The sequence below is a fragment of the Myxocyprinus asiaticus genome, chromosome 33, assembly GCF_019703515.2.
Source record: "Myxocyprinus asiaticus isolate MX2 ecotype Aquarium Trade chromosome 33, UBuf_Myxa_2, whole genome shotgun sequence".
NCBI classification, from domain to species: domain Eukaryota; kingdom Metazoa; phylum Chordata; class Actinopteri; order Cypriniformes; family Catostomidae; genus Myxocyprinus; species Myxocyprinus asiaticus.
Genome location: NC_059376.1, coordinates 22,128,786 through 22,141,971, shown reverse-complemented (window position 1 = coordinate 22,141,971; position 13,186 = coordinate 22,128,786). Strand labels below are relative to the sequence as shown.

General features: G+C 43.8%; 1 pseudogene; it reads right to left on the bottom strand.

Moving 5' to 3' along the window:
- Window positions 1–13,186, bottom strand: part of LOC127424343 (aminopeptidase O-like) — a 96,925-nt pseudogene that overhangs the window by 70,001 nt on the left and 13,738 nt on the right.

The window sequence follows — 13,186 nt, the reverse complement described above, 5'->3', positions numbered from 1 at the left end:
TTTTATAACATCTTTAGGGAGTTTTCCTAGGCTTGTAATGCACAATTTTACTATTTTTCTATCTTTCTGTTTTCTATTTTTTTTAACATGCCAACTTAAGCTTAATACCTGCTGAACTTGGGCCCAGAACACATCCTCAAAATAAGTGGCGAAACCTTCACTGATCCATTCTTCCGTCCAATCCCGTGCCCCAATGGCCAGCCCAAACCAGGAGTAGGTGATTTCATGGCAGAATCTCTCCCCACAAAGGTTCTTCTCACCCTTTAGCACACTCTGAGACAGAAACACGACATGTGGACTAAAAAAGATGTAAAAAAAAACAAAAAAAACAAAAAAAACAATGAAATGCACATCAGTAGGCTATCACAGCAGGCTGATTTATTTTAGCATTTAGACAGAAAAAACGTTCACAATCTTGAAAAACACACTTGATTGGTCATCATGACTTTATTTGGTCTGCTAACAAATCATTGGTTATAATTTTACTACGGGTGCAGAGAGCTTGGAGCTCTGACTTCAGCTCTGATCTAGTTATAACATGTTATAAAACTCAGCCACCCTGAAAGAACATCAAAGTGTGGGATTTTCTCTCCCGTAGTCAGACTGTCGTTAAAGAGGTGGAGCTCTCAGCCAAAATGATGCTTGTTCACTGCCAGTGGATTTCAGAGTAGCCACCCATGCCGCACCCTTCACCAAACAATCCGGGTTCATTTGCTAATGCAGCAAAATTACAAGACATACATTATAACCATCCTCAGATCTTTCTTTTACCATGAAAGGTTCCACTGTGAAAACTGCTGAACAACAGCCTGTCCACTGTGAGATAAGGTTATTTCTTCTAATTGTACTAAAAAACATGACCTCAGGATTCAGACTGTACATAAAACCAGATGAAATATGATATTGTTTGCCTTCTCTCCCAGAACTACCTCAAGTGACCTTTTCAACCAGATATCCTTGTGTGTTTCGTACAGCAAATAGGCTGTTATCAAGACCATGTTCCAAATAAAGTTCCGACAAGTCAGGAAAAACAAAGCCGTTTCGTTTGTGTCCCTGGGCTTCGGCTCGGTCACATAATGTTTTTTTTTAAATGTGACACGTACTGTTGTAGATAGCTGGGAGCGTTTCTCCTGCACAAAATGAACCAATACAGTGCTGATAAAATAATCTTAGAGCTTTATGAATGTCTTTTTACCTTTTCAGTCAGACATTCACCTTGTCTGGTCCGGGGAGAGAGTTTTTTTTCCGCCCACTGTTGCTTTCTTTACACAATGACCACTGCAACCGGCAGGACATCAATAAAAAAAGGTTGGCCTTGACTTTGAGTTGAAGGTAGCAGGCTTGCCTTTCATTCACACTGTTATGGTTCTCTCAAGTCATCAATATGTTATTTTAGCACAAGCCTGTATGCCCAAACAATTTGCCCCTAAGTAGAGCTAAGGGACTGTGAAAAAGCCTTGCCTCTGGATATAGATGAGAGAAAAATGCCCAGTAGTGTTTAGGAGAAGTGTAATAGAACAGAAGCCTGTTCTTAAAGGTGGACACTGTCCAAATTCCAGAAAAATGTATTTTTTTAGCAGCTACAGAAGCTCCTCTATGTTCCACAGGTGTGGAGCAGCAGTCCGCAGTCATGTTGATGTCAGTAACAGTTGTTAGAAGCAGCAATCAGCACTCCCACAGTTCCTGTCAACAGCATACCAAAAACAACAATACTCTCCATCCCTTACACTTCATCAGAACTAACATTTAAAAGTGAATCTTGGCAGATATTAAAATCTTTATTTAAAATAAACATGACCTTATTAAGTTTATAAACATCATAAGAACTCCTATGCAACATCTGATTATCCAAGTTACTCAATAATTAGAGCTGGAATAGGTCTTTATGTCTTATGTCCTTTATACAAGTAATTTGTATTAATTCTTAAATGCATACCTTAGGTCTTTAGTGACCTGGGACATCATTCCACCTCCTTTACCTCATCTATTTTTTGGAGTTATGCCCCCAAATCTTTAGTATTCCTCAAACTTTATGTTATGAATTGTTTTACAAAAACAAAAATACCAAAATTAAAAAAAAAAAAAAAAAAAAAAAAACAATGACCAAAAGTGTATAGGGTCTCTAGTGACTGAGATATGTAATAGTGTTGCACTAAAATGTTTTACGGATAGTTCCATCACATCATCCAGTTTTTGTAAAAGTTACTGCTTTTACATGGCCAAGAAATGTAAAATTTAGATATAACCTTAAACAGGCAAGGTTCAAGAGCAATTCTATCACACCAGTCTTGTGCAAACTCAGGTAATGTTTACGTGTAGTGGTGTAACTTTGATCTTATGGGCACCAGTGCAAAGAAACTGTCGGGCCTCCTCCTTGGGAGGCCTTGGTTGTTTTTCATCATCCCTTGGGCCCGTGGTCATTTCTGTGGTTTCTTTTGGTCGACCGTTGTGGGCCCTCTCTCACCCTGGACCCTAGGGTGGCTGCCCACCATGCTCTCCCTCTAGATACGCCCCTGAATACGTGTTATGGTAAGACTTTAAAACAGTGCAACAGTTTTATCATGGTGCTGTACACTTGCACCATACAGTAAACTCCTATTGTAAGTGCATTAATGTAAACTTTATTTTCTTTTGTTTTTACAATCTAATTTTTAGTGGTAATCGATAACATCTCACAGATGTGGAGCTTAAGTTATATTAACCAAGAATATGTCTTTAATTCAAAATCTGCCGCAGACACCTGCACAGGCTGGCCACAGAGCATACTTTTCACCTTTAATCATAATGTAATTTAAGAGGGAGGGATAGAGGAAAAATAAAGTATAAACTAGAAATAAGTTAAATAAACATATTTTTGTTAGGCTACTACTGGCATCGGCCTCATCCAGATGATGATGAGTCTGCATACAGAAGGGAGGCTGAACAGCTCAGTCTGGTGCAGTCAAGACAACCTGGAGCTGAACATGCTCAAAACAGTGGAGACGATAGTGGACTTTGAACCCATTCACCATTCTGCACAGGATCAGTACATCAGAATATCACATCTGCGGGACAGGTACAGGATGGCAACAACAACTGCCCGAGTTACACCAGGAATGCACAATCCCTCCATCAGTGCACAGACTGTCCACAATAGGCTAAGAGAGGCTGGACTGAAGGCTTGTAGGTCTGTTGTAAGGCAGGTCCTTACCAGACATCACCGGCAACAACGTCGCCTATGGGCACAAACCCACCTTTGCTGGACCAGACAGGACTGGCAAAAAGTGATCTTCACTGACGAGTCACAGTTTTGTCTAACCAGGGGTGATGGTCGGACGCACGTTTATCGTCAAAGGAATGAGCCTTACACCGAGGCCTGTACTCTGGTGTGGGATCGATTTGGAGGTGGAGGGTCCGTCATGGTCTGGGGCAGTGTGTCACAGCATAATCGGACTGAGCTTGTTGCCATTGCAAGCAATATCAACATCCTTCTCCCTCATGTGATACCCTTCCTGCAGGCTCATCCTGATATGACCCTCCAGCATGACAATGCCACCAGCCATACTGCTCGTTCTGTGTATGATTTCCTGCAAGACAGGAATGTCAGTGTTCTGCCATGGCCAGCGAAGAGATCTCAATCCCATTGAGCACGTCTGGCACCTGTTGGATCGGAGAGTGAGGGCTAGGGCCATTCCCCCAGAAATGTCCAGGAACTTGCAAGTGTCTTGGTGGAAGAGTGGGGTAACATCTCACAGCAAGAACTGGCAAATCTGGTGCAGTCCATGAGGAGGAGATGCACTACAGTACTTAATGCAGCTTGTGGCCACATCAGACACTGACTGTTACTTTTGATTTTGAGCTTAACTTTAATGAAAAAATAAAACAAAATACAAAACAGGAATACAAAACAGGATAAACACTGGAACAGGGCAAGACTGGGAACCAGGAAGCAAAAACAAACGTAAACAAACAGGATAGAAACCGGAGCACGAACTGGAGAGAAGCACAATGACTGACAAAGGTAAAATAGACATCAGGGCAATATATACATAGGGATAAACGAGGTAAATGAAACACAGGTGAGAACAATAGTGAACAGCTGGTAGTGATCAGGGCAGCGAATTATGGGAAATGTAGTGCAAGGGAGACTAGAGACAGATGACAGAGGCAAAACACAGGGCAAAACAACAGTGAATCATGACATAACCCCCTTCCCCCCAATGGGCATCAGGTAAGGGAGGCAGGGCCAAGATGGAGCCAGAGACCAAAGAGGCCAGAGCAGATCAGGCGGAAGGCCAGGAGACCAAGGAGACCAGAGCAGATCGGGCGGACGGCCGAGAGACCAAGGAGACCAGAGCAGATCAGGCGGATGGCCATGAGACCCAGGAGACCAGAGCAGATCAAGTGGACAGCCAGGAGACCAAGGGGACCAGGGCAGATCAAGCGGATGGCCATGAGACCAAGGAGACCAGAGCAGATCAGGTGGATGGCCACGAGACCCAGGAGACCAGAGTAGATCAGGCAGACAGCCAGGAGACCCAGAAGACCAGAGCAGATCAGGCGGACAGCCAGGGGACCCAGGAGACCAGAGCAGATCAGGCGGATGGCCAGGAGACCCAGAAGACCAGAGCAGATCAGGCGGACAGCCAGGGGACCCAGGAGACCAGAGCAGATCAGGCGGACAGCCAGGGGACCCAGGAGACCAGAGTAGATCAGGCAGACAGCCAGGAGACCCAGAAGACCAGAGCAGATCAGGCGGACAGCCAGGGGACCCAGGAGACCAGAGCAGATCAGGCGGATGGCCAGGAGACCCAGAAGACCAGAGCAGATCAGGCGGACGGCCAGGGGACCCAGGAGACCACCTCAGGGTAAGGACTGGATTAGGAGGCCTGGGACAAGACAAGAGACTGGAGCCGTAGAAGACTCTGAGGGCAGAACCGTGGAAGGCATATCTGTAGGAGGCTCGAGGGGCAAAGCCGTGGCATGCAGAACCGTGGGAGACTCGAGGGGCGAAACCGTGGAAGGCGGCACCATGGGAGTCTCGAGGGGCAAAGCTGTGGAAGGCGGAGCTGTGGGAGGCTCAAGGGGGAAAGCCGTGGAAGGCGGAGCCATAGGAGGCTCGAGGGGCGAAGCCGTGGAAGGCAGAACCGTGGTAGACTCGAGGGGCGAAACCGTGGAAGGCGGAGCCATGTGAGGCTCAAGACTAAGAGTCCTGGATGACTGGGAAATGACCTCCGTGGTCATGAACATGAGCAGAGACTCGGGAATGACCTCTGTGGTCGTGGGAATGGGCAGAGACTCGGGAATGACCTCTGTGGTCGTGAACCTGGACAGAGACTCGGGAACGACCTCTGTGGTCGTGGGCATGGACAGAGACTCGGGAACGACCTCTATGGTTGTGAACACCGGCAGAGACTCGGGAACAACCTCTGTGGTCGTGGGCACGGGCAGAGACTCGGGAACGACCTCTGTGATTGTGTACACTTGCAGAGACTCGGGAGCAGAAACCCTTCTCCTCCTCTGCTTCCGGGCAGACGTGTACGTTGGCTCTGGGATGGACGAGGCTGGCAACGCTGGCTCTGAGACAGATGAGTCTGGCAACGCTGGCTCTGGGACGGACAAGGCTTCAGGCTCGGTGGCCATGGCAGGCGTGGGCATTGGCTCAGTGGCCGTGGCAGGAGTGGAGCAAGGAGCCGTGGGTGTCTTGGCTATGACATGGCATGTAGCAGACTCAGGCGTGGCTGTGACTTGGCGTGAAGCAGGCTGAGGCATGGCTGTGACATGGCGTGGAGCAGGCTGAAGCGTGGCTGTGACATGGCATGGAGAAGGCTGAGGCGTGGCTGTGAAATGGCATGGAGAAGGCTGAGGCATGGCTGTGACATGGCATGGAGCAGACTCAGGCGTGGCTGTGACATGGCATGGAGCAGACTCAGGATCAGGGGCAGAAGGTGGTGCAAGCTCTGCAATCATGAAATGGGACCCTGGCTCAGCGACTATGACGTGGGACCCTGGCTCATCGACCATGACGTGGGACGCTGGCTCGGTAGCCATGACGTGGGACGCTGGCCCGGCGGCCATGACGTGGGACTCTGGCTCGGCGGTCATGATGTGGGACTCTGGCTCGGCGGCCATGACGTGGGACTCTGGTTTGGCGTCCGCCTCCCCCACAGTGAACGATGAACCACATATCAGTAGGGCAAGGTCGATAAATTGAGTCAGGCTGTAGGTACCGCCTGGCATCAAGGAGGAGATTGGCTCATTCAGCCCAAAGTGAAAACAGTCCTTGAGGGCAATGTCATTAAAATCGATCCTGCTGCCCAGAGCACAAAAGTCCTCAATGTATTCCTCAATGGAAAGGCCTTCCTGATGTAGACGAAGTAACTGAACTGAAATGCTGGGTTCATCTTGGTTGGTCAGGTATTATAAAACGTAGGCAAAGAGACGATGATGTGTGATGAACCCAAGTGCAGTTTTATTTACAAAGGTGATATCCAGAAACCCTAACTACAAATGTGAACAAATACATAAACATGAACTACTTAACTAGACTTGACATAACATGAATTGACTATAAACTTGGCATAAACATGACTTGACTAGAACCAACATTATACGAACAAACACATGACATATATATATATATATATATATATATATATATATATATACACACACACACACACACACACCAATCAGCCACAACATTAAAACCACCTGCCTACTATTGTGTAGGTCCCCCTCGTGCTGCCAAAACAGCACCAACCCGCATCTCAGAATAGCATTCTGAGATGATATTCTTCTCACCACAATTGTACAGAACAGTTATCTGAGTTACCGTAGACTTTGTCAGCTCCTACCAGTCTGGCCATTCTCTGTTGACCTGTCTCATCAACACGGGCTGGTTTGAGTATTTCTTTAACTGCTGATCACCTGGGATTTTCATATACAGCAGTTTCTAGAATTTACTCAGAATAGTGCCAAAAACAAAAAACATCCAGTGAGCGGCAGTTCTGCGGATGGAAACGCCTTGTTGATGAGAGAGGTCAACAGAGAATGGCTAGACTGGTTTGAACTGACATTTCATTCACCTTCAGCACACATAAAGCCCCTATCTGCACAACACTAAAATTTGCCTTAACGAGTGATGAGCATTCCTCCTGATATGGTGTTGACACTATAGTTGGAGATTTATATGGAACACAAGAGAGTCACAAGGACAAAGAAAAACATTAATGGCACATTCGGATCTTATTGTCAGTGCTTTAGTTAGAAAAGCCCTGCCATTGCTAGCTCAAGGATCATACCTTGTTGTTTCCAAACCTGCAAATCTTCGGTTATTAGGTATGGGTCACAATGGTCGACTTGTTACAACCATCTTGTCAATTAGTGAGGTTTACTAGCATATCTAGACGTTTTTTTTATTTTTATCAACATTGTTGCTCCCGAATACTTATATTATTAGGCATACAAAGATTTGGTGATAAAATAATGCTATATAAAGCTGACAACATTGAAAATAGTCCAGACTAACACAAGCTGTGAATGTGAAGGGTTAATAAATCTGTATCCTGCTGTAGGTAGAGTTATAAGGGACAGTCAGCCCAGGGCTTCCCCTCTTTTGCCACTTCAATATGCATCCCTTGTAAGGAAATACAGGATGTTCTTTGGGTGGAGATTCCTTCTTGATCATTTTTCTGCTTACATGTGTGGCAGTGGCTGTCCAGATGCATTCATTGCAGCTAAAATACGGTACGTCCTGGCTAATATGAGACAGTTAAGACAGCTGACAGCCATACTAGTGTATTCGTCATCACTGTCTTTTGTGGCGCTCCACGCTACGCGTTCTTCCATCATAAAATAATTTAAATCAATATTTTGTGAGCTATTATGCATTTCTTTGGTGTGTACCTGTTTAATAAGCATGATACAACACACGAAACAAACACAGACAGATGAAACATTAGAATTAAATTTGTTATTCACCGACATTACTGCCATGTCCAATATAGCTGGCACTGCTCCATCTTTCAACATAAGTTTCTTTGCAAAGCTATATTGGTTCTCATAAGAATCCATAGAAAAAATGTGACAAACAAACGTTTAATCCCACACTGACTTTAAATAAATTCAAGCCACTCATTCTTTATGTTGGAATCCAATGCAGAGATGCAGTTTTTCCACAGCCAGGAACACAATAACATATGGGGACCTTACTCAACTTACTCTTACTCAGTCTTAATCTTTTCATTGGTTAAATGCAATCTACAGTAACAATAATACCACTTTCAGAGTTGGAGTACCTCAGTCTATTTCTCTTTCACTGCAACAATTGCATATGGAGGTACAGCTACACTACCGGTCAAAAGTTTTGAAACTCTTATTCTTTATTATAATTTTTTTTTCTTCACATTTTAGAATAATAGTAAAGTCATCAAAACTATGGAATAACATGGGAATTATGTAGGGACTAAACAAAATCCAAAATAAATCAAAACTGTGTTATATTTTAGCATCTTCAAAGTAGTCACCCTTTGCCTAGAATTTGCAGACATGTACTCTTGACATTTTCTTAACCAACTTCTTGAGGTATCATCCTGGGATGCTTTTTAAACAGTATTGAAGGAGTTCCCATCTATGTTGGGCACTTATTGGCTGCTTTTCTTTATTATTTGGTCCAAGTCATCAATTTCAAAAACATTTTTTTTTTTTTTTATATTACATTTTAGTTTTATAATGAAATAAATTAATATGGTGGCACAATTATATTTTTGTCTACAAAACTAATTTAAAACATTTAAGCATACGCCTTCAGATCAAAAGATTTTTAAGATCATGAGAAACATTTCAGTCAAGTGTTTCAAAACTTTTGACCGGGAGTGTATTTAAATAAATACCACATGCTGATGTTGCAGAGTGAAATCAATAAATGTTCTTTTTGAAATGGAGTAGTGAAACTGAAACACTGAAACACTATGTTTCTATAGTACAATGACCTCCTGTATTAGTATAGTATATATACTACAATGACCTCTCCTATTCCAATTCCCTCTGATTGTATGAGCTTATTATAGACAGAAAACATTTCAAAAAGTTTTGTAGAACAAAACTGATCTACCACCGTCCCTTCTATTTCTCACGTTAAGACTTAAAATGGGTGGTATTCCTGTCTAGACTATAGATTAGGTAGTGGGGATTAGAGGTCTGCAACCCGACCCATGCCCGATGGGACCCAAGAACACGACGGGTTTTGGGCTGTGTTCAGGTCAGTTTTTCAAGAAGGACTTCGGGTTTGGGTCGGGATCGTGTTTGCATGAATGAAAAAATAAACAGGCCCACCGAACTTGTTTCGTGCACGCGCTCTCACTCGCAGACACACGCAAACGGACGAGTTAGGGCCGTTCACACCGAACATATTTTTGCACATGTCTGTTCTTTTTTCCCATTGTTTTCCAATGTAAACACATGCTGGATGAATGTCTTTGACATTTGCACCGTATTTCGCTTTATCTTCAGTGTCTAGCGCAGGACTGGCACATTTTAAACACCATGTCAAGTTAAAAAGAACTTAACATTTTCAAAAACGTTGAGACACCTGCGCTCTGTTTCATTCTTTGCGCTGCATCTAGACTGTTTTTAGCACAGTTGTAATAAAGATTCAACAATCCGAACAAGTTCAAGCTGCATAGAGGGGACTGTTGCAATGTTTCATTTTATTCCAGATTGTTCTGCACTAAGTGAAGTTTCAGCAAATAAACGGTAAGTCAATGCTTTTCTCCCCTTCTGCACTAGTGTACTAAGGGGCTGCTGCGCCTTATTAAAACTATGTATGTTTACTGTTTCAGTACTGTTACGAATGTTGCATATATGCTTACATAAAATACAGCCTATTGCAACAGTACTTGCTAGAAGAAATTAGTAGTAAGCGATTTCGGGTTTGGGATTAAAATGTGATGGTATCGTTAGAGCCGGGTAGGGTCAGGCCACACGGTCTCGGGTATGGGACGGGTTCGGGTTTCATTTTAAGGCCCGTGCAGACCTCTAGGGGATACAAAATGTGGTGTGATTTTCTCTGTAGGCCCAGTGGGGCTCTTTGTGTATGCCAGTGCTTTTTAGGGCAGATCATGTGTCAAACATGAAATCCTGTAAATAAATACCCATACACAGAGATTATTGTTGTGGCGAGACAATCAGGAATTGTGGCGTATGCTCCATAGAGCAAATGAAATCTTGTAGCTGCCTCTTACCATAGAGGCCTGCTACAGATCACCACAACAATGCAATCCATATGTAGAATTACTACCAACCATACGATTGGGAAATATGGGGAATAGAATCCTGCTTGCATCGTTGCCGATGTTTATCATATAGTGCCTCTTGGCACCATTTTAACTTGATTGCTCCAAATTAACGTTACAGACGCTTGCTGAAGAGTGTGCATAAACAGACCCGGGGGCGCTCATCAGCACCATAAAGACCTTCCGGACTGTGGAGCAGCAGCAGATGTTTATGTAAAGCATAAGGCTTACAATGTGTGTGAGACCCCTTTATGTGAGCTTCCTTGCATCCTGCAAAGCTATTCTCTGAGTGAGGCCCTTGGTCAAGAATGAAGATTTCTGGAATGTGTGGAATGCTGGACACTGTACTTTCTATTTTATCAAGAAAAAGCTCTTAAAGCTCTTTCCGTAAAAATGAAGTAGCACCCTTCAAGAGACGTGCAAACAGAATGTCAGAGTGGTAGACAGAAGCCTCTTATTTTTTTAGTTTCAACTGCAAAATATTGAACTTTTAGAACTTTCGTTAGAATATTATTTTACAGCACTGTTCTGCATTTACGTACTTTATAATTAAAACAACAACATTAATTACTTGGTGCTAACCCTAAACGTAGCCCCAACCCTAACCTTAACCCATATTAAGTATATGTAGTTACCTAATATTACTCAGAACTTTCTTAGGTAAGTACATTGTAAGTATACTGAAAGTACACATACTGTAAAATAAAGTGCAACCGAACTTTAAAATATTCATAGATAGATGTGTTAGATAGTGTTTGTCTAAAATGATATAGCAAAAATCATGCATTTGCATAAAACTTTGATAACTCCATTTGAGTCGCACCTTCCGCAGATCATTTGATTTATACTGAAAATTCTGTCATTATATACCCACCCTCATGTCACTTGAAACTCTTGTTATTATGAAAATGTCAAAACTTCTGTACTTTTCGGCCTGCTCCTCACACAATGCTATTTCATACTTTTACTATTGTGCATGACTTGTAAGGCGATACATCTAATTGTTTGAATTAAATAACCAATTACATTTACAAGCTTTTTTCTAATGCAATCAAACAGTAGCTCAACTATATAGAGTGCTGCTCTTGCACTGTTAAGGACCGGGGTTCAAGTCCTGCAGAGCATGGAGGTAGACATGTGAGCCAAAAGTGTCAAAGAAGCACCACAAAATGTTCAGCATTTGTGTTTTTCATTTCACATTTGCTTTTTATGACACTATCAGTTAGGTTTAGGTTTAAGGTTTAGGGTAGAGAGGTAGCTTTAATATGTTTAGGTTCTCTTTCTAAAACTCGTTCGATATCTCACTAAGGGAATGCCGCAGGCATGACCGATTGTGGAAGCACCAATGACACAACGTCTGTCAAGATTGACAGACCAATTGCTGCAGCTTTTAAGGAGCCCCACCTTCCTAATATAAACCACAGCTACCTGTTGCTGCCTCAATCCCGCTCTCTTCCCTGTGGAAGAATTTTTGGAAGCAGCCCTCTGCAGACGCACTAGGATTTGATGACGAAGCCACTGGTAACGTCCAAACGCAATAAATCTTTTTCTGTGAGCTTGTGAAGTGACAATTATTTGTATATAGCTGAGTGAACTACTGCGTCACAGTGAGTTTATCTCTGCTATTGTACTCTCTGCACTTTTCAGTGTTTTTCCATCTATTTGTGGTGCTCACTATGCTTCAAATAGAAGGAAAATAAAAGAGAGTTATTCGTGACTCGTTGTATTTTCTGTGTAAGTTTTCACATTGTGGTGGACTTACCTCAGAGGTATGGCAACCAAAGAGCCAGAGAGTTTAGGTGGGATAAGCCACCCTCGTGAATCTCCGCAAAAGATTCTCATCCGCATTGCATCTCGTGCCTGGGGGCTAAACACACTCAGACCGCGTTGTCCAGCCCAGAGGGTTGCTCCCATTGTTCATCCTTCTCGACCAAGGTTCGGGAGAGAAGGTTGAGGGTCACATTCACGGGCAAAAAGGACCCGTGTCTCTCTTCTCAGTCCAGAGAAGAGTCAGTGGAGTGCCCACAGGCCCCATCATGGGGCGAGATTATGGACAATGTGTCTCCAGTCTTTCCCCCGCTGTTCAAGGACACATTGGCAGGAGAGGAAGACGACGATGGGGACAAAGTTTTGTCTAACATCCTCGAGGACGAGGATAATGAATAAGATGCCATTTTGATCATGGATCAGTCCCGGCGGAGTGCCCGGAGGAGTGCTTGCCATCTCCGGTTCAGTCCAAGTTGGATTTGTTTGAGGTCTGTTGCAGGGCCACAGCTAAGCTCTCGATCAACTGGCTGTCAAAGCCAGCAGATACGGAAGCTGAAAGGGACTTGTACGATGGCAAGAGGCTCCCATCTCACCTCCCTCCAGTGTAGCAGTTCCTCCCAGCCGTCCCGGCCTGTGTGGCAGAAATGAGGCGATATTGGGATAAGCCTTTTTCTCACCGAGTGCCAAGGCTTATCCCAATATGACCGAGGTCAAAGAGTTCTTGAGTTCTTGAGGCTCGACGTGAAGGGGATGGTGGACATGGGGGGACATGTTCATTCTTGGGTTCTCAATACAGTAGAAAGGGGTTACAGGCTTCAATTCGCCATAAAACCACCTCTTTTCAATGGAGTGTTAATGTCAGCGGCACAAGGGGAGTCGGCTCTGATTTTAGAGGAAGAAATATCCTCTTTACTGAGCAAGGGATTGATAAAAATGATATCGTTGGAAGAACGCCATCAGAGTTTTGATTCCCGGTATTTTGTCATTCCAAAAAGAGGGGGAGGTCTCCATCCAATTCTAGATTTACGGATCCTCAACAAACAAACAAACTGGTTTACGTCAATAGACCTCCAAGATGTGTATTTTCACCTAGACATTTTTCCTGCTCACAGGAAATATCTCAGTTTCGCTTATCAGGACAGAGC